At 31.6% G+C, this 23,863-nt stretch overlaps 1 pseudogene across 1 annotated transcript; it reads left to right on the top strand.

The window, feature by feature from the left end:
* The first annotated feature begins 21,709 nt into the window (after positions 1 to 21,709).
* On the top strand, positions 21,710 to 23,475 carry LOC149540155 (cytochrome P450 750A1-like; annotated as a pseudogene). Its single transcript, XR_016355975.1, has 2 exons — positions 21,710 to 22,627; positions 22,781 to 23,475. The product of XR_016355975.1 is annotated as a cytochrome P450 750A1-like (transcript).
* The last annotated feature ends 388 nt before the right edge of the window (positions 23,476 to 23,863 follow it).

Here is a 23,863-nt window from a genome sequence, read left to right on the forward strand (position 1 = left end):
AATGTCATATCTTACATAGTTGATAGTTTTTTAGACATTTTTCCTCTTCTTCTTTCCATCTTCTTGTCTTTCATTCACCCCACTTCTTTCTTTGGATTTGGGGCATGCTTTTCACGCTTAGTGATTTAACCTTGGTTTCTCGATCTATATCTTGCTCATCTTTCATCATGAACCTTTTTCTCATTTGATCATATCTATCTTGTTCTTGCTTAGCCTTTCCTTCATTTTGCTTTTGATCCTAAGGGGGCAAGAACACTCTATTGAGCTTCATTGTTTGTAAAGTTGATTCAAAATCTACTCATCTTTTTTCTGTCGAGCTTGGAGTAGATGATTATTGTACCAGGGGCAAGCCAATGAGTGATTTTTCATTTTCTAGGTGTTGATATTTGTCTTTTTCCTTTATATATATTTCATGAATTTTATAGTTTCTAAAAACTCTTTGGGTAGACCTACAATTATAAGACCCGCAACGGTATATTGTGTTCTAGGCACTGTAAGACCCCAGATGGCATGTTGAGGGAACAAGAGTTGGATGCTTAATCTTTATATATTTTTGACATAAATCAATCTTTATACACACTTTATTTTATAGTTCTTTGACTTAATGTTCTTTTCATGTATGTGGACACACATTAGTCAAAGAGTGGCAAATGTACGCACCCTAAAATGGTCGCCTTGACTATGAGCCTTAGTTTCATAATTTATCTCAAGATTGGATCGATATTTACATCACCATTTCCTTTGATAAAATTAAATTATTTGAATTATTTAATTTTATTTAAATTATTTAATTAATCATTATTATTTTACATCAATTTACTTGATTAAATTGGAGTTAATTTATTTAATTAAATTTAAATAAATGGTTGGATCATCTTGATTTTTGTATTATTTAATTAAAGGAATTTTCTCCCTTTTAATTAAATAAAACTCCCTCCACACTTAATTTTATGTGCAACACTTATTATTTTAAAAGAAATAATTAAATAAATGACACATACTTTATTTTATAAGGAAAGGGATTATTTTACATTTAAACTAAATAAAGACACCCCTCATCTTATAATTTTAATGGAGTTTTACACTCCACATCTCTTAATTAAATGCTAATTGCACATTCTCTTATGTGCATCACACCTTTTTATTTAATTTTCGTTTTCCCTCCAATTTGGGAATGCCTCTTGGCTTTGGTATATAAGGAGACCTCCTTCCTTCATTTTAATAGAGGAAAATTTTATTATCACCATTATTGGAGGCAAATTTTATTATCACCATTATTGGAGGCAAATTTTATTATCAGCATTCTTTGGAGCTTTCATGTGATTTCCTTGAGGACTTGGAGCATTCTTGCATGTTCATGATCATTTGAGTCTTATGTTCATTGGATGCACTTGTGAAGACCAAGGCTAGTGTTCATATGAGAGCCACCACATCAAACCTTTGAAGGTCTTTGCACATTGATGATAGGAAGCTATGAGTCAATTCTTGAGATCTTGCACTTTCATGGTGTTATTTTGAAAGATTTCTAGTATAAGGATTCATAGAAGTGTGTTTGCATATTTTTTCACATTTTTCAAACACACTTTGGAACAGCATGATGTTGTTGTACTTGAAGGGAGTGATTTTGTAAACACTTGTACATAATTTTGGAGTTAATCATATCAGTCCCCCTATTGGAGTAGGACCCAGAGACATAGTCCATATGGATGAACTCTGAGATCAAATTATTTTGTGTCTTCTATCTCTTAATTTCCCTTCTATCATTTTAATTTTTGTTGTTCCTTTAATTCAATTACATTATTTGCTTCATTTAAACCTTTAAAATTAACTTTATGTAATTAGTTAACATTCCTCTATAATAGTCCTAGATCCTAATTAGATGAAATTTTGTATAAGAGCTATTTTGTGACTAGTATTTTATATTTGAATGCTAACAAGATCCAGGATTGAGAAAGGCAAAGGAATACAATCTTGAGATTAGAAAAATAAGGACTAAACCATCATCACAAATGGCAGATGAAAGTGATGGAAAAGTTTTTCAAGATAAGTGTATCCAGAAGGCTCTTCAGAATTTGCAAACAATGGTAAAAGTTTTGGTATAGGAAAGAGAAGAAAAGATGCAAAGATGTGTAGCTTGAAAGGAAAAAGGGAAAAAGAAAGGAGGTGATCATGATCCTCCAAACACACCTCCCTCTTCTCCATATTCTCCTTTTTCTCATTCTCCCCCCTCTTCTCCTTCTTCTACCCATTTTGAGTCTTTTAATATTTTTAAGGGTGGACATAAGCCATGAATCAAGTTGGATTTAAAGTTTGACTTACCAAAGTATTGTGGAAAGTTAAATGCTAAGAAATTAGATGACTAGATTTAGCAAGTAGAAGTCTATTGTAGAGTTCAAAACTTTGTAGATGATGTTGATAGAATTTAGTTAGCTACTCTTTAGTTAGGTGGTGTAGCTCTAACCTAGTGGGAGAGTAGGAGTCAAGATGAAATTTCACAACATGGTAAGTTCAATTTATCTTGGTCAAAATTTGTTAGTGCTTTAAAGAAGTAGTTCTATCCCCTAGGCCATATGCAATAGTTAATGATGAAGTGGCAACATTTTAGGCAAGGGAAAGGTCAAACCATCTAGGAGTAGACCCATGAATTTTGCAAAAGGGCTATTTCTCTTAGTATTCTATTTTACACCCAAGATACTTTACTCAAGTACATAGGTGGTCTTCATTCTTACCTTAGACATTTTATTTTGGTTTTGAATCCATGTAATTTGGATGAAGTATGTGTATAGGCTACACATTTAAAGTTAAGGGGTAAGGGTACTTTCATTGATAAGGTTGATAAGAATCCATCTAAGTTTGAAGGTAAATGTAAAGATAAAGGGAAGGGGAAATGATAGCTATAGTGAAGAAAGAAGGTGGAAAGCCCACATGCCCACATTGCAAAAAAGAAGGGCATGATGATTCTAAGTGCTTGAAGCTACACCTAGAAAAAAGGCCAAAGAGATATGGTGGAAATAAAGGCAAACAAAAAACTACTATTGTATTTCAATAAGATCTTGAATCTAATTCTAGAGATGAAACAAGAATTGGTGCCATTGAGATCCAAGGTAAGTTAAAAGGTCTATCTCTCTCATTAGCTACAAGTTTTTCTAGTATAAGTGCAAGTACAAGTAAAGAATCTACTCCTAAGAATAATAAGCAAAGGAATGAATTATTTCAAATCTAAGTTGTTATCATGCATACTAAGGTTGATACGTTATTTGATACAGGTTCTCAAGTTAATTTGATATCTGAGGAATTTGTTAAGAAGCTTAATTTGACTACAACACCTCATCCAAAACCATATCCTCTTAGATGATTTTTCGATGATGCACAGTTACAGGTAACTAAGCAATGCAAGTTAAGATTTGCTATCACTGCAAACTTTTGGGATGAGGTAGAAGCTAATTTAGTTCGTTTAGATATTTGTGTTCTTGTACTTGGGAGTCCCTATTTGTATGACCAACAGGCTCTCTTCTATAGGGAAGAAAATAAGTATCATCTATTTAAAGCTAAAATTGAATACATTGTATAGGCACATAAGGTTAAGACTAATCTGGCATCAGTCAATGCTGGTCAAATGAAAACAATAGTCAACTCTAGTAAGAATTTTGTGTTGATGATTGTAAAATCCAAAGAAGATGAAACATCTGAGGCATTTAAGGGATATGATCCAAAACATATGGCTAAATTGGTCAAATTTGTTTCTTCTTATGATGACTTGTTTCAGGAACCGAAAGGATTGCCTCCTAAGAGAGAGAGAGATACAATATTAGATTCAGTTGCAGCAAAATGAACCACTTCCTAATATCATCATGTATCACTTATCAGTCTTGCAGAATGAAGAAATAAAGAATCAAGTTCAAGAGCTAGTTGAGAAAGGAGTTATCCATCTTAGTACTTCTCCTTATGGTTCTCCTATTGTGTTGTTTCCAAAGAAAGATGGGACTTGGAGAATGTGCATTGACTATAGGGTTGTGTACAAGATAATGCTAAAGAATGGGTACCCTCTTCCTAGAATTGATGATTTACTTGATCAGTTGAAAAGTGCAATTTATTTCGCTAAGCTATACTTACATTGCTAATATCATCAGATAAGAATTGCAGAAAATGATATTTGGAAAACTGCTTTTAAGACAAAATAGGGATGTTATGAGTGGTTGGTTATGCCATTCAATCTTTGTAATGTACCAACTACATTCATGAGAGTCATGAATGATGTCTTTCATCCTTTTATTGATGATTTTTTCATAGTCTATTTAGATGATATTCTTGTATTTAGTAAGTCTTGGGAAGATCATGTAATTCATCTAAAGAAAGTATTTGATATACTGAGAAAAGAAAAATGATATGTGAAGATGTCTAAATGTGAATTTGCTAAGACATCCTTAGTGTACTTAGGCTATGTTGTCGAAGATGGTCAATTGAAGTAGACCCTATGAAGGTCAAATATATTGTTAAATGGCCTAAGCCAAGCACAATTACAAAGGTCAGGAGATTTTTAGGTGCAGTTCAATATTAGAGGAAGTTCATTGAAAACTTCTCTTACATTGCATTACCATTGTATGCATTAACCAGTACAGAGGAAACTTTTCAGTGGGGAGGTAAGCAACAAAAGGCTTTTGACTCTTTGAAGGAAAAGTTGAGTACTACACTAGTTCTAGCTCTATCTGATTTACATCAACCATTTGAAATTAACTCAGATGTGAGTGGGTTTGCCATGGGAGCTGTATTAATGCAAGGAGGTAAACTAGTCTACTGCCACTCTGAAACTTTTTTAGGAGCAGTAACTATCCCACTTATGATAATGAACTTTATGCTTTAGTTCAGAGTGTTAAAAATGGAAACACTACTTAATGGGAAAAGAAACTATAATCCACACTGATCACCAGCCACTTTAGTATTTGCACTCACAATCTAAGTTGCTACAAAGTAGGCACTTTAGGTGGATGGGTTTTCTGAAACAGTTTCATTTGGTAGTTAAGTATAAGAAGGGTGCCCATAACAAAGTAGAAAATATGCTCTTTAGACCTCATGTTATGAATGCTTTGATAATCCTTTAGAATAGTTCTATGGTTCATGAATTTTTTTAGGAACAATATGCTAATAATGCGAACTTTAAGGATATATATACAACTTTAATCCAGGGTAAACATGTAGAAGAGAAATATTACCATGTGTAGGATAATTTGTTGTACCACTTGGGAAACTTATGTATTCCTAGAGATGAACAAGCACATGTAATCTGAGAAGCACATACCTCTTTGATAGCAGGACATTTCAAGGTAAGTAAAACATTGGCTCAATTGCAAAAAATATTGTTATTGGGCAACCATACAAGGGGCATTGCCTCAATGAGGAAGTAGCTCCTGCAGGTGAGCCACTTCTAGCTTAACTTTGTGAGTTTTTACTTGTATCTGCAAAATGACATTATTACATATAAATTCTTTAAAGTACATAGCTGCATGAATATCAAGAAAGTTGTGAGAGAATAAAAAAAAATTGTGATCTTTCCAAATAGTAAACAATATATGTCCATTCAGAAAGCATGCCAAATTTGGGCATATCTAAAAGGGAGTCTAGGAGCATCACCTAGAACCACCATATTCCAAGTGAAATCCTCTAGATGAAAAGGCCTAAAAAAATTATAAATCCAAAGCCAATAATTATGAGCTCATCTGTAGAACCAAAAAATATGTACGAAGTTTTCAGTCTAACCACAAAAAGGGCATCTAGGATCTAGAACTCCCAAATGTTAGGTCTGAGGACCCAAAGGCAAGCCCTAGAAAAGAAGACACCAAGAAAAGTGATAAATCTTTGACTTGGTGATGGTATGCCAAATAGTGGAAAATATAAGACTCTAAGTCTTATGAGAAGAATGCAAATGCCAACACTAGTTGAGAGTGTCAACCATCGAAAGATGCGACACCAGCCAACGATACCTCATCTTAGGCTTGTAACTCGTCATTGGAGTGGCAGGATACCTCTTCCAATCTTTTCACCAAGGGTAGGATGGGTTTAACGGGACCCAGCCAATTGGGTTTAAAATTTTCCTTCTATTATTTATTTAATTGATTTCTTTGATCCTCTCTCAAGATGAGATATCCTACTTAAAGAAATCTTTGATTTACCTTCTTTTTGTATCCTTGTGACATTCTTTGCTAGTAGGATTTTAGGTGATCAAATGCATGTCATCCTTTTTCATTTATCAATTAAAGTTTATTAAGCCTTGTGATTCTATAGACCTCATTAGGGTGTTTTTTGGTGATAAATATTCATAATTTTGCAAATTTTAGAAAATTTTGGCTAGTAATTTGGCTAATAATTTAAGAATTAATGCAACCTAAATCACCACATTTTTATTAAATTTAGTTCTAAAATATTTAAAATCACCGAATAATTTATTTTATTAAAAAATTTAAACTCAAAGATTCGCTACAATATTCGATACATGATTAGATTTGATTCACCTAAATATTATATTTTATCAAAGAAACTAAAATTAATTCACAAGTAATTATCATAACTATTAGTTACTTTAGTGATATATTACCAATATTTATTTTTCACTACTGATTTAAAATATAATGTAATTATCCTCATAATTTCCATGAGATAAAACATGTTCAATTTTGAATTTTAATATTCGATGTCGATTAGTGAACTTCCAATTATTATTGAGATTCACCAATATTCTCTACTAAAAAAAATTGATTCAAAAATAATCACCAATTTAAATAATATTTAAAATTAAAAAAATTGAGAGATTCATTGATAAAAATATTTTTTTATTTCAAAATAATGAAAGATTTTCCAATAATTTATAGCTTTTTCTAGAGGGGGTTTCCTAAAGTTCACCCTGGTCCTCATCAGTGCCCAAATATTTTAGTGATGCTCCTAGTGAAGGAATCTTGAATATAACAGTTACCATTGCCTCTAACCCATAGACAAGTGTAAATTGTGTTAGCCCTTGTGGGCATTCTTATGATGGTTCTATATGCCCATAATGTTGAGTTAATTTGTACCAGTTTCTGCCATTGTCTGTTTAGATTAGATATATATGAACATGTCCATGCTTGTCTCTTATACAAATTTTTAGGTACCAATCATCGACTTCCTTGAATTGCCAGGATGAGCATGCCCTATCACAATAACTCAATGGTAAGAATGGAGAGATAATGTTCAGGTTCAATCCCATCCATAGCCTAATTATTTGCCCTCAGAAGCAGGATATGTATTTGACTTTCCACCCTTTTTAAACCCATGAGTTTATCTTTGCTCATTTTATTTGATTTTGTGTTTCAGTTTGTTTTGGTAATGTTGTTTTATGTAGATTTGACTATATGGTTTATTTGGTAAATAATTTAGTTATAATATTTAAGTTAATCATATAATATTGATAATTATTCAATATAAAAAAGAAAATATTAGAAAATGATAATATTTAATTAATTAAAAACTAACTAAATATGTGCTTTAAATTAAAAAAATTAATTTAGAAGTCTAAATTGGAAAACTGATTAAAGTGAAATTATAATTAAATATGAGCTTCATTTTAAAAGATTTAATTTAAAAGCTTAATTTAAGAAGTTACATTAAAAGAATATTCAGAATATTAAAAAGTTAAAGATTCAATATTGTTTTATTATAACTATTTAATTAATAATAATTAAATTAGAGTTTCACTTAATAATGAGCTTTAATTATTTTTAATTTAAATAATAAATTATGTACTAGATAATGCTTGCACTAATTAATAAAATGGAGGAAAATAAAATAAATGAATATTTTAAATTATTAAGTTCTTTAAAGTGTACATGAAAATATTAAATAATTAATGTAATTATTATTTAATAAAGTTAGTGGCTTTTAAAATATAGGAAAACTAAAATCCTAGTTAGGGTTATGGTTCTTTATAAGAGGATTAGTAGTTGATTTGAGAGAGACACGGGTTTTGGGGAGTAAATTATGGAATTGGATTAAAAGAATTGTTGAAAGTTTCAAAGGGTTTGTATTTGCATGCATTCACATATTGTCTCATATTTTAGTTTTGGTTTTGAGGTAGAGTTTAAAAACTCATTGTAGAATTTTATTGAAAGATCTATCTACTTTGTGTCATCTTGCGTGCTTGCAAAATGCTTATTAATTTATTGTATTATTTTTTTGCTAAAGAATTATGTCATAGACATTGAAAGTAAAAAATTAGTGATGGAATTAAATCATACGGTTTAAAACTATGTGTTTTCTTATATTCTATTTATAGTCTTGTTGTGTTTATTTTTGTGATGGCTTTCTTTATGGCTTGTTTAGTTGGCCAAGTTAGGATGTGCACTAGAGGGGCTTTTCAGATTTCTTTTATGATTACTCTATAGTATGTCATCATGTATTTTATGATTCAAATTGAGATTTATTTTATAGGATTTCTTTTGATGAGCATTTATGAGAACTTGAGTTTTGAGAACCGTGGTTATTTTTGGGTTTCCTATAAAGGACCAAATTTGATCTATACTACTTTTTTGGTTTGTGAGTTTTGGGAATTTAGTCTAGGTGCATGTCTATGGGAGCAGCTTGCAATAGGGGTTGGGGCCCAAACATGTCGCCAGGGCAACTCATTGCAAGTTGTGTAATAAGTGATAGCATATTAAATTAAAATATTTAGAGAATATTGAAAAGATAAGTTAGATATTTTTCTTTGCCCATGCCTTGAGTGCTTGTATAGGCTAAGGATAGGAATGACATGATACCTAGTGAGAGATATGAATAGTTTTCCTTTACTTTCTTCATATCTTTCGTCTGGTAATTTAATTTCCAAATCTTTAATTCTATTTCTAACTAAAATCACCAATACAAGTGTTTCTCTTTTCTTTCTTTTTCCATTCCATTGTTGTCTTTGATTTATTGATTTCAACATTTTGAACATCTTTTTTAATGCTATTTGATATATTCATAGATCCACATAGCATAATATTGGTTTTTGAAAAGAGATTTTTTGAATTGTGGAACCTATCATGGAACAATCATTATTTAGTCATTGATGTAAAACCTGCTACTTGCTAGTAAAACAACTGCTTTTTGTTCTGAATGCTATAATTTGATTGATTGATGAAGAGGATTTTAAAACAAAGCATAATAAGAGTACCTAGTGAATGGTTGAGTTATATGGTGTATAAATGGATCACTAAGACCAAGTAAGATGTTGATGATATATTGTATTGTTGATTTACTTAAGGCTAAAGTGAATGGTTACTTTAGCTAAGCCAAGAAGAAGTATTTTCATAAAAAATGTATGCCAAGCCTGGCTAAGAAAATAGTGTAAGCTTAGGAAACTTAGTTTAGGATGAGAAGAATTTAGTAGGTGTTGAGTGTCAGAAAATATAGTATGTGTTGAGCATTATTAAAACTTAGTAAGTGCCAAGCATCAGGGAAATAATAGTGGTGACTAAGCGAGGAAGACTTAGTAAATGCTGAGCAACCCAGTGTTGGTTAAACATTAGAAGACTATTATTGCCAAGTGAACAATGTGGAAGCTGAGTGATAGAAAAATGTGTTTAATCAAATATTTAATGAATCAAATCAAAAAAAGTTGATTTCTTAAATTATGTGAAGCTTGTCAAAGATAATCTTGATGAGTTGGAGGCATAGAATTCAAGGTAAACCATTTTGAGATGAATCTAAAGAAGACTGTAAGAGAAGCTTCTAGAGGGAACAAAAAGGAAAGATAGAGGATTTAATGAATCTAACCTAACCCTAAGATGGACAATTGTGATTAAGTGGAAAAAGATCATAATTCTCTTCATAAGAGAACACAAGGCTAGAAGCAATGAGTGTTGCAAAGAGTTTGAAGATGTTGCTTCATATGGTGGCCAAATGGATGAATTTGTAGTTGGCATACTAAGCAAGAAGGCTTAAGGAGTTGAAGACTTCAATAGAGAACAAGCTATCAAAGATGAAGGGTATGTATGCTAAGCACAATAGAAGACTAAATCAGAGATTTGTAATCTATAAGTGAGTTGCATTTTATTATCAGATCAAGAACTACTGCACTACTTTCTAACCATTGTATCAGTCTAGATAAATCCTTTGGATTAAGGTTGACCTAATAGTCATTTGCAAATCATTTAACCAGGTGAAATTCTTATAGAATGTTCTAAAGTCCTCTAACAAGTTCATTCCTAATAAGGTGATTGAAATCCTTTAACTAGGTCACATTTAATAGTGTGCAGTGTAAACTTTAACAGGGTTGGCTCCTAACAGGGCTCACTTTAGAAGAGTGAAAATTAGTAGCATCTTACTGATGCTTTTACCCAAATCAGATTTCCATGTAAAATTCTTGAGTCAAAATGCGTGATTTATTTTTTAGTGTTAAATGTTTACATTTCTCCAAAGTTATTTTTACCTAGGATAGTGACCTACTAAGTTATGGAGTTAAAGGATGTTTTTTTTGATGCATGCATGATCTAGATATAAGGATATAAATTTTTTAAGTACTAAAAAGTTTTATTTGTACATCTGGACCTTGGACAATAGATTCACCCCCTCTCGGTTATTCTAAATATTCCAACAATTGGTATTAGAGCCTTGGTGCATGTGAGGAAATAGTTTGAAGGTAATGGAAGCTAAAGATGAAGATGTCCAAAAGGGAGGTACCTAAGCTTTACAATGATAATTTTACTACATGGAAATGTTCGATGAAGCTGCATCTAGGAGGACTTGGAGATTTTTCACTATCAACTACTAAGTATGTAGAAATTACTTGAGTTATGACAGCAAAAAAACTAAAAAGAAAGAAAAAACACAACGAAATAATTTTGGAGATTACATATGCCCTAAGATATTCTTCATTTAATGAAATAAAAGAGTGTAAATGTTCCAAAAATATGTGGCATACCCTACACAAAATCTATGAACGAGATATGAATGTGCTGAGAGCCAAATATGAAAGTCTCAGAGGTATGTTCAATGAAATGAGAATTCAAGAAGGTGAAAATATAATTTAGTATTATACTAGAGTCAAAAAGAAAAAGGTCAAACATGTTACTAGTGATAGTGATACAAATGAAGATGATGTAGAAGAGCTTAAAGCATTACAAGCTAGGAGATTTCAAAGGGGCAAAGGAAAATTAAAAAATCAAGTTACCTATCATGTGTTTCAATTGTAATGAGGTTGGTCATATTGCAACTTGTAAGTATAGACCACTTACAATACTGCACAACTTTGTAACTTGTAAGTATAGATCAAACGGGCATATTATATATCAAAATTAAATATTATATATAAATGCAACTTGTAAGTATAGACTGCTTACAAAAATACACAACTTGTATATCCAATAAGTTATCATACGTATCCATACCAAATATTGATAACGATATTATCATTTCACCAAATTGAAACATAAGATGACTACACAATGACATCAAATCTATAAATCTCAAAAATATACAATGTCATAAACTCACAATGTTACCACAATCAATATATATTATAACCACTCAGATTAATATATCACCAAATAAATCATGCCAAACCTATACCAAATCTAAACCAATGTATAGAGTTCTCCAAGAGTTTTCCATTAAATAATCAAAATCCAAAATCTGACTACATATATGCACAAGTTATGCCCAAATTTGTGCTAAAAATAAACATATATCTTTAGGGCTCTTAAAATCTAGCAAAATATCAAAATCGCATAATCAAGCCTACACTAGTTTTTAGTGCTTTAAATTATATTTCCAACAACTATAAGAATTCTGAAATTTGGTATCCTAGGTGAAAGTTATGGTCATTTTACTAAGATAATTTTTTTACCATTTTCAGAATGATTATGTTTTTGATGAAAATTCTAACAAGATTAAATTTGATGATTGTCATGAGCTAAAATAGAAAAAGCTTTTCATTTTCTCTTTACATGGCCAAACTAGGGCATATTATATATCATAATTTATGGAAAAATGAACTCGGGTCCAATGGTGAGGTTTCTTTTCTACTAGGAGGTCATTTTTGCAAGCTTCCCACTAAAAACCCTTATTTAAATGAAACATCCAAAAGAATCTTTTGACCAACAATTTCACATGCCCAAAATTTGTCAACATCCCATCATAACTTTTTTTGAGAGCCCTTAGAAATGTAATAAAAACCCTACAAAGTCCATATAGCTTACACTCTCTTTTATCCTCTCATGCATTTCCATGGATTATATCTAGTGTTACAACAATAAAACCATAGCTCTGATACCACTTGTAAGGAAACTTGCAAGAAAAATATAGCCATTTCGACATAACCCATAATAGTTTTGAAATACATATGTAGTTAAAATCCACATGCAAGAGAATATACAACATATCCACAAACATGTGAGAAAAGATATACCTTGGAAAACCATCATTGAGGGAAAAAACCCAACCTCCAAAACCATCTAACAACATGTATTATTCAGCAAAAACACCATTGCAATAAAACCCTGGAAGTCTTAAAATCCATAGCCACAAGCAGGTAATCCATGTGAGAAAGCATAAATCGACACATCCCATTACATGCTTTGAACATTAAAAAACTCTCATTTTGCCTAACCTATCGAGGCTTGTCTTGCTCAACTCTCTCCTTTTTCCCTTTTTGTCATTTTTTTGTCTAGTCTCCATAACTACCTTTGTAGTTTCTTATATAGTAGCAAGTCCCACAAAACCACTAAGTGGTATTACATAAACCACATTTTCTACCTAGCCCATTTACCCCACATTTAATATTTGATATTTAATTATTTTCCCTAATATTAAAAAATTACATCACAATATTATAAGACAATCCATCAAGTCTATCCCATGGGAATCTTTACATGTTGAATGTCCATGTAGATGCTCCTAGATACAAAATTACACAATAAAATAAAATAATACAATATAATAATATTATGCAATGTGTGTAACACCCATTATCTCAACAATGCAATGAGTTTTGGGATTTCACACTAAAAATGGGAAAAATATATTTTGTGTAGAAGTATGGTCTTACTCCCCGAGGTGGATCCAAACATATAAGAAGGTACAATGACATTCACATAGAGTTGGTTACATGATTCAATCTTTCCTTTTCCCTTGGTGGTTTTTTGTGAGATTTGGTTCTTCAACTTGTGCCTTTTTGTTGTCTTCCTTTTGTAGTTAAGCCTTAGTTCTAGCTTAAACTTTATTGGATAATAGGTTTTTCTCCTAGCTTTGGGGGTAGTTCCTTAGGGTCGACATGGTTGGGTGGCAAAACTTTGATGCTTGTAAGTGGCTCACCATTGGATTGCATTTATGAGGATGCTTATGAATATGCTTACGATTATTTTATGAAGATGTTCCAAATTATTTGTAGCTGATGTATTTTGAAATGATGTAAAGGTGTATATTCAAAAGGGACATATTAACGTACTTAAAGAAAACAATATAAAGGAATGGATAGATAGGAAAGAAGGATGTTTAATGAGAACTAATGGTTGTTATATCTCTTTCTCTCCTTGAAATATATTAATAGAAAATGTTATGGTTATTCTTGGGAAAAGTTATAAATACTATGTATCAAATGTTTAATCTAAAAAGTATTCTATTTTTATATTATGATTCCTATTTATGAGCACTTCTTATTTATGGGTATGTAATGTTATTTGTAATTACTTTTGTTTGAAAGTAGGAATTTCTTTCTAAGATACTTAAAGAAAATGAATCATATAATTGAATTGTTAGGGTGCTTGTTTGTAATTGTTTATGATTTTTTTCCCCTAAACTTAGTCCTAGTTCTATCAAGTTTCCTAGCAAGGCATTACAGTTGGTATCATAGTTCTAGGTTGGTACACTGGAATCTCTAGGGATTTCTATTTTAGGGAAATATAGATTAGGAAAAAATAAAAACCTCTCACCTGACTTATGAGCTTGTGATCCTGAGGATGCCTCTAGAGACATGAAAGGCATGAAGGGGTAGAGTAAAAAACTCACACTGATGATCTGGACATGTAAGCCCTCTAAGAGAATGAGAGACCAAATAAGGGGTGAATATAATTGGAGCTAGCTAGATTAGAATGAAGTAGGAGTTTAATGAAACAAATGATGCAAAGATTAGATCAAATAAAAAATAGGAAAAACTAAGAAGTAAACATTTATCATACCTATGGTCATAGGGAATGTGAAAGGATCCTTAGGATAAGGCCTTTAGAAGCCCATCAAATATCCATTTCTATGCAAATGAAACATTTACTAAGGTTACAAATACCTCATTTCTATGGAAATGAAGGAGGATTAGCAACTGAAACTTGGCTTTTTGTAATCAAAAATATGTTTTACTATGCACCCATTCAATTGTAATGTAAATGCTTGATTTCCCATAATGTGCTTAATGAAGAGCACATAGAAATAATAGCATTAGGAGAAAGAGAGGTTACAAATAGGTGTAGATGACGTATCTTGCAAAAAATTCTTATTATCCTTGAAGGATAGATACCTCTTTGATCAGTGGAGATAGGATAGAGCCATATCTTAGGGTTACAAGCAGAGTGGGTTTAACCATGGAGGGAACTTTTTAGTTAAGTGTGCTTGAGATGGAGTAGTACTAGGATGAGTGACCTCCTAGGAAGTCTTTGTGCTTCACATTTGTGAGCATAACCTAGGTCCAATCAGCATTAAGTGTTCCATTTATTCATTCACAAATCACTAGTCATGATACATGGGTCAATGAGTTTGACTCTAAAACTATAGAGTTAAATCTTGATAGCAATATTATAATTTGACTTGCTATGGAAAAATATCTCCTAATTATCAATTCATGAGCTTAAGGGGATTTATAATGAATGGTTCATAGGGCACAAAACCTAGTGAAGGTCTTTCAAATGGGGTTGCAAGAAGAGTGGGTTTAACCATGGAGGGAACTTCGTAGTTAAGTGTGCTCTAGATGGAGTAGTACTAGGATGCGGACCTCCCAAAAATTCCCAATGCTAAACTCTATGAGTATCACCTACATCTAATGAGTCTAAAGTATTTCATTTATTCTCATGGGAGATGGATTCATGCATGAATCTCTACTCATGATACATGAGTGAATGAGTTTGACTCAAAAACTACATAGTTAAATCCCAATAGCAATATCATAACTTGACTAGCTATGGGAAAATATCTCCTTGTCAATTGATGAGCTTAAGGGGATTTCAAATGACTAATTCATAAGGAACAACACTTGGTGAAGGTTTTGAAAATGGGGTTTCAAGAAGAGTGGGTTTAACCATGGAGGGAACTTTGTAGTTAAGTATGCTTGAGCTAGAGTATTACTAGGATGGGTGACCTACCATGAAGTCTCAATGCTTCACCTCCATGAGCATCACCTAGATCTAGTGGGTGTTAAGTGTTCCATTTGTTTTCATGAGAGATAGATTTATCTATGAATCACTACTCATAATACATGGCTCAATGAGGTTGGCTCAAAAACTATACATTTAAATCCTTATAGAAATATCATAATGAGTATGGTAATGTGATATATATAGTAAAAGTTGATTGAAATAACAACTACCAACACCAAGAGTAAAATTATCTAGCATGCTCTTACTTTATGTGCAAACTTATTTCTATCTCAATGAAATTTTATTGTGCAATGCATTATCCTAAGTAACTTTTAAAAAAATTAAATTCGTAATTATTTAGGATTGATATTTAAAAAATAAAAAAAATAATGAGTCAAACTACCCAAATATAGGATAATTTTATTTCTTGTAGTATAATTTGTTTCTTTTTCATAATAACTTCACTGATTATGTATCATAAATGTCTTTTCCAATTAATAAAGAATACATTCAAGGAGAAACTATTGTGCAATCCAATATTTGAAGTAAACTTAAGTAAAGTCTTATTAGTAAATATCTAATTACACCAATAAGGATTATTGCTAATTTTTAGAGGTGAATAATAATAAGAACAAGTCGGATAAGAAGATTGACCAATTTATACGTAAAATACAATATCTTTTTCACTAATAGATATATGAAGGATCTAATCTTTAAACATAATATATCTTAACCGAAATTAATTAAAGCCTAAAATTATCAAGCGTTAGTCTAAAGTGCACATTATAAAAAATAAACTCATGTATTGGACTGCTAAAATATCTTTATGGATAATAAAATTCTAAATTTGAAAAATCAACGGAATTGATAAAAGAAAATTTCATTTAAAATTTTCAAGTTTTTCTAACCCACATTTTTTTATACAATATAATTTTTGTTAAACTAATAAACTTTAGGATTGATATTTTAAAAAAAATTAAAAATTGTATGTCAAACTACTCAAATAAAGGATACTTTTATTTGTTGTAATAGAATTTGTTTCTTGTCACAATGAATTCATTGATTATGTACTCATGAACATATTTTTCAATTAATAAAGAATACATTCAAGGAGAAACTATTGTATGCATTATCTTAATTAAGCTTACATAAAGTATAGAAAGCAAATATTTAATTACATCAATAATGATGAGCATTAGTTTTTAGAGATGAAAAATAATAGAAACAAGTCGGATAAAGAGATTGACCAAATTATATGTAAAATGTTATCTAATCTTAAAAAATAATATATCTCAACCACAAGAAAATAAAGTCTCAAATTATAAAGCATTAGTCTAAAGAAAGGGATTACAAAAATAAAAGTCACATATTGGATTGCTAAAATATCTTTATGGATACAATATAAATTATTACATTAGAAAAATAAATAAAAATTGATATTAAAAAAAAAATTCCTAAATTTATTAAGTTCTTTCCAAGCCATATTTTGGTGTACTATATCATTTTCTTTAAACTAATAAACTTTAGGATTAATATTTTCAAAAAAGAAAATTGCAAGTCAAAATACTCAATATAGGATAGTTTTATTTCTTGTAATATAATTTGTTTCTATTCAATATGACTTCATTGATTATGTATTCATGAATGACTTTTCCAATTAATAAACATAGCATTCAAGAAAAAGCTAGTGTGCACTATATTATCCTAAGTAATCTTAAGTAAAGTGTAATTAGTAAAAATTTAACAAAAATGAAGATTAGTTTTTAGAAATGAATAATAATAAGAATAGGTTATTATATTGAAAGAAACCAAAAATGGGGACTGACCTAATTAATAGGAAGCTGCAAAACAACTAACAGTTAGGAAAATCTAGAATTAACCAACCCCCCTTTTCAATTTCATAAAACCTCCCACTAAAGTTTCCCAACTACAGAAATATTAACTATATATAATATACAACATCAAAATCCAAAAATTTTAATAAACATGTGTCCATAAAATCACTATAAAGAGGACCCTCATGGGTCGAGTGCTGTAACAGTAAGCATAAAAATAAACTTTAACTTTAACTAAAGGGGGAACTAATTCCCCTTATTCATCTCCCTCACTTTAGGATTGTCAAATAGTAGTTGGAGCCAATCATCTACCAAGAACCTATTAAGAAGATCTGTAGTGTCCACTCCCACCGCAAAAGTTAGGCCCTCTTTCTCCACATGCACAAGGTGAAGGGTGGAGACCATTGAATGCATCACCCTCATAGAAAACCCACTGAGCTCATCAAACCTCTACTCAATGACTTCCTTCCTTTTCTCCAATCTTTTAATGATTCTATTAGTGATCCTTGAATCTTCATTTTGAACACTAGTAGGTGGGAACTATGGGGTGTCCTTGTTAAGGGCTTGATCACCTTTCGGTAGGATGCTAGGGGGAGTTGAGATTTTCTCCCTTCTCAACCCCTATCATATCAAGGGTATTGTTCTTATGAGTATCATATACATGAGATGGAAAGGGGTTCAATTGAATACCATTCTCACCATTATCCTCACTAATAATTTCTTCTTCCTTTTCTCTAACATATATCATCCAGGAGCTCTTTCCTTTCTATTTTTATGAGGGGATTTGTAGCTTACCACTATTAATGGATTTGAAAGTAGGGGCTTTCAATCTTAGGTCCAAGGACAACATTGACCCTCTTCCTATTATTTCTTTGGGATTTCTTCCTTCCATCTTCAATTTCAACACCTGAGTCCACAATCTAAGTATCCTTCTCCATTTTGATTTTCTTCAGGAGGGTGCATCTTGGGTTTTGGTTTCCACAGTGTATAACACCTTAGTAGATTTTTTTGGGTAAAGGAAGAATGAGCTAGATTAGGAAGAACCGCTTGTACAATTATAGATTGGATGGGGCAAAGATTCTTATGAAAATAATATAATTTATACATAAAGACCTGGTGTAGGATAGTGTTGGGTTTCCCATTTTTAATCTTCTCCCTGACCCTAAAGATTTTTTCTTCTATATAATCTAGAAGAAAAAATTGAAAGGATATGAGGTCACAATATCAAAAATGATTTAATATTTAGAAATGGTAGTAGTAGAAATTTAAAAATATTCAATCAAGCATGAGATATCTCATAATAGCATAGCATACATCCTTCTAGAGATCCACAAGGTCTATTAAGAACAACAAACCAAGATCACACATAGGGACTTCTCAAGGTTAGAATAATTGGTTGAGACTCATTTCATCAATGACACTGGTTTGATTCCTCCTTTTTTTTTCCTACAGGGTTTGATTCCTCCATTTTTTGTCCCCAAAGTAGACCCATAGCTTTGCCAAAATTACTACCTTTTTCTTCACAATTATATGAATAGGCCATAATAAGGTTCCCATGGTTGTCTCTTATAATTCCACCTATAGAAGCTTGACCCCTCCTCGTAGTATAATCAAAATTAAGTTTAGACCAAAGAAGGTGGGGGGAGGAAGTTTCCATTTAAAATGTTTCCTAGCTAACAATTTATAGTTGTTGACCTTGGAGACTAGATCCTTAATTTTCCAATTATCCTCAATACCACATTCAAAAGGTGTCAAGGGGTGATAAGGTGATAAGGTGATACATTTAAGAAAATCCAAATCATGTAGCTGCTTAGAGGGCCCATAACGAATATTGTGGACATTGGAATAGGGAGGGGAACCAAGTGCTACAAAGTGTAGCACTAGGACAAGATTTAAATATGGGTAGTCCAATGACTAATCTAGTGGAGGAGGAGGGGAGGGCCCCTCCCCAATACCACAAACCATGCGTGGGAGTTGCAGTGACAAACCTATGTAAGTTGGATAAGAATCTTGGATAAAGAATAAGAATAAGTTGGACAAATAGATTGACCAATTTATATGTAAATATAATATTTTGAACACTTATATATATATATATATATATATATATATATATATAATAATAATAATAATAATAATAATAATAATAATAATAAAATAATATGTTTGTGTGTGAAAATATTAACTAATCATAAAAATAATTTATCTTAACCAACATGAAATAAAGTCTAAAATTATCAAGCATTATTCTAAATTGAGCTATAATAAAAAATAAAAAATCTGGAGTAAATTGCTAGAATATCTTTATGGATGATATGAAATACTACATTAGAAAAATCAAGAAAAGTAATAAAAGAAAAATTACTTTTTTCAAAACCATATTTTGTGTAATATATGATTTTCTTTAAACTAATAAACTTTAGACTTTATATTTTCCAAAATGAAAATTGTAATTCAAATTGCTCAAGTATTAGGTAGCTTTATTTCTTGTAATAGAATTTGCTTCTTTTCATAATGACATCATTGATTATTTATTCATGAACCTCTTTTCAATTAATGAAAAATACATTTAAGAGGAAACTATTCTACAATGAATTATCCTAAATAAACTGATGTATACTATAATTAGTAAATATTTTATTACACCAACAATGATGAGCATTAATATTTAGAGATAAATAATAATAAAATCAAGTTGGATAAAGAAATTAACTAACTGATCTGTAAAATTCAACATTTTAAGTGCTAGTAGATATATGAAGGAGAATGTTATCTAATCCTAAAATATAATATATCTCAACCACCATTAAATAAATTCTAAACTTATCAAGCATTAGTCTAGAATCAAGTACTATGAAAGAATAAACTCATGTACTAGATTGCTTAAATATCTTTATGGATGATATAAAATCCTACATTAGAAAAATCAAGAAAATTGATAAAAGAAAAATTGTCTAAAATTATTAAGTGGTTGTAAGCTATATTTTGCATACTATATGATTTTATTTAAACTAATAACCTTCAAGATTGTTATTTTTCAAGAAAAGAACATTGCAAGTCAAAGTATTCAAATATAAGAGGATGTTGTTTTATTTCTTGTAATAAAATTTATTTCTTTTCACAATGACTTCATTGATTATGTATCCATGTAGAACTTTTTCAATTAATAAAAAAAACACATTCAAAGAAACTAAAACTTTCAAACTAATAATGCGATAAAGATAGAACAATTATATGAACCAATTTATATATACATTAGCCATTATCCTATCTACTTATAAATGTATAAAAAGATGTCCAATTTAAACTAATCATGAGAATAACTTAATCTAAATTTCCATCATTAACTTGAAATATATATTGGAAAGTATCTTAATTTAAAGTTATTTTTAAAAAGTAAAATTAGTCTGAAATCAACCAATTAGAAATAATAAAACTTCTTTATAAATGATTTCAAACCATCATCATCAATTAAGTTGAATATTTTTTTATTGTTTGATAAATGATTAGAGAGTCCTTTTGATTGATAAATTGTGGGGCGATCATCATATAAGAAATCTTAAGTTCCACTCTCATCTATCTAAATGACCCCCATCAACTTCATAAAAGAAATAAATTTGAATATCGCCATGAACCCCAAATAAGAAAATTATTAAAAATGACTCCCACTTATTAATAAACACTTCAAGATTTATATTTTTCAAGAAATGAAAATTGTAAGTTAAACTCCTCAAATATAAGAGGATAGCTTTATTTCTTGAAATATAATTTATTTCTTTTCACAATGACTTCATTGATTATGTATTCATGTAGGATGTTTTCAATTAATAAAGAATACATTCAAAGAAACTGAAATTTTCAAACTAATAATGAGATCAAGGGAGAACAATTATATGAACCAATTTATACATACATTACATTATCCTATCTACTTATAGATACATAAAAATAGGTCCAGATTTAACTAATCATGAGTAAAACTTAATCTAATTTTCTGTCATTAACTTGAAATATATATTGAAAAAAATCTTTATTTCAAATTATTTTTAAAAAGTAAAATCAACTCTAAAATCAACCAATTTGAAATAATTAAAAACTTCATTATAAATGATTTCAGACTACGATTATCAAGTAATTTGAAGAATTAAAAAACTTACCTATAAAAAAATGTAAAATCAAATCTAAAAAATAATAATAACTTCTTTACAAATGATTTCAGACTAAGATTATCAACTAATTTGAAAAATAACAAACTTACCTATAAATGATTAGAGAGTCTACCTGCTCTAAGGGTGAGCTTCATATAATACGTCTTTTAAGTTCCACTCTCACATGTGTACATGTGACCCATGAACCACTCCCGCTTATTAGAAAGAGTCTTGAAATTAACAAACCTTATTCTAGAACCGATTATGGCACAGAAGTCAATCTTCTGTGCAAGATTTAGTCCAAAGAACGTGCCTGCTTTTTGCCCGATAAGTTGCTTTAAATACTGATTAATTCTCAAGAAATATTTGCAAGCCGGCCTACCCAGATATGGAATGGCTTCATTTCCCTTTGGCACAGTTAGGTTTCTTAATCATCTTCCTCTGGATAATTTACATATCTGTCACCAAAACGATTAGCAAGAGCAACAAAGGAGTTTTGAGATTGCCACCAGGGCCACGGCCATGGCCACTGCTTGGCAATCTCCACCTCTTGGGAAGCGTTCTTCACCAGTCACTAGCTGAACTAGAAAAAAAGTACGGAGCCATCATGTTCCTCCGGTTAGGCTCTGTACCCACAATTGTGGTCTCATCTCCTACCATGGCCAAAGAGTTTCTTGAAACCCACGATCTGATATTTGCGGACAGGCCAGCTTCATCAGCGGGCAAGTACATGGCCTACGAGCACAGAGACATAGCGCTAGCCCCCTATGGAGATTACTGGCGGTATATGAGAAAGCTCTGCACAGTTGAATTGCTGACGGCGAGGAGAACCGAATCATTCAGTTAGGTGAGAGAGGAAGAGGCCTCCGGCATTGTTAAATCTATGTGGGAGGAAAGCAAGAAAGGCACGCGCTCGGTTAACCTGAGGAACCACATCTTTTCCGCCTTACTATACATAGTTTGTAGAATGTTTGCAGGGAGAAGTTACTCACACCATCAACTGAGCGAGGGGCAGCAGTTTTCAGAGATGGCGAGTGAGATTATGCATCTCGCGGGAGTAGTTGTTCTTGGAGACTTCATTCCATCTCTGGCCTTTCTCGACTGGAGAGGCTACCGCCGCCGTATGAAGACCGTTCATAGAGCATTCGATGAGTTTGCTTAGAATCTAACCGATGAGCACGTTGAGCGGAGAAGGGTGAAAAAGTCTGAAGAAGGAGACATTGTGGACGTGATGTTGGACATGGCGGAGAGTGGAAGTCGGGAGATGCAAGTCTCTAGGCTTCACATCAACGCAGTCATCTTGGTCAGTCTAGTTTAAATGGTGTACCACAAACTGCTATTGCTAGTTAAACTTTTTGATTTGCTTTCATGTTGTCAAACTATGGAATTATTCATAGTTCACCGAGCAAAATCTATGCTATGGTCTCACTAACCAAGCAGTTGAATTCTTTCGCAGGATATGTTAATAGGTGGAGTAGAAACATCTTCCTCAACTATAGAATGGGCAATGACTGAGCTGCTGAGAAACCCTAAAGCAATGGCAATGGCACAACAAGAGATTGAGTCAAAGGTTGGGAAAGATCGCATTGTAAGGGATAGTGATCTTGTAAACATTGTGTACTTGCGATGTGTGGTGAAAGAAACACTTCGGCTACATCCAGCAGAGGCATTTCGTGTACCACACGAGTCCACGCAGGGTTGTAATGTTGGAGGATATTACATTCCACAGAAAACAAGGCTGCTTGTGAACATTTGGGGAATAAGAAGAGATGAAAGTATTTGGGAGGATGCTTTAGAATTCAAACCTGAGAGATTTATTGGGTCGAGCATAGATTTGAAAGGCAAATACTTCGAGTTGTTGTCTTTTGGAACAGGGAGGAGGGGATGCACGGGGATGTCCATGGGGCTCTCTGCTGTTTACTTGTGTGTGGCTCAGCTCATACATTGCTTTGATTGGACTGTGGAGGGTGATTTGGATAGGGATGAAGTGTTCGGATTGAGCCTACCGAGGAAGTTTCCTATCGTTGCTCTTCCTACCTCGAGGCTGATTACCTACGAGGAACCATAATAGTTGCTAAAATAACTACCAACATCGACCTATAGTCATCACGAAATTGTAGTCGCATGTTTATGTGGATAGCTGTTGTTTGTTTAGACAATAAAAGTAGGGAATCAATATTTAAATTATATCACTTCTGTATGTTTGTGCATGTTTATGCAAGAGTCTTGACTCGATAAAATTCAATAAAACTTAGAAATATAAATCCTTTAAACTAAAAAGCAACAAATGTCATAGTGGCAAATGGTCAACAAGAGATGCATTGAGACCGAAATCTGTAGATACGAAAGGGCATTTTTTGTGAATTATAATGTATAGTGGATAGGTGGTGTAAGATGTTAAGTTTATATGTCATAGGCATGTATGTTGTGTATATTGGGTTTGATTTGTTAAATTTCTATTGTAGGCTCAAAATTATAAAGGCTTCAATTTACTTTTCTCTGGAGATGGTCTTACTGTATACCTTATTGTATATTTTTC

The sequence above is a fragment of the Cupressus sempervirens genome, chromosome 9 (assembly GCF_028749045.1).
Source record: "Cupressus sempervirens isolate cs-2001-9-10 chromosome 9, ASM2874904v1, whole genome shotgun sequence".
Taxonomy (NCBI): domain Eukaryota; kingdom Viridiplantae; phylum Streptophyta; class Pinopsida; order Cupressales; family Cupressaceae; genus Cupressus; species Cupressus sempervirens.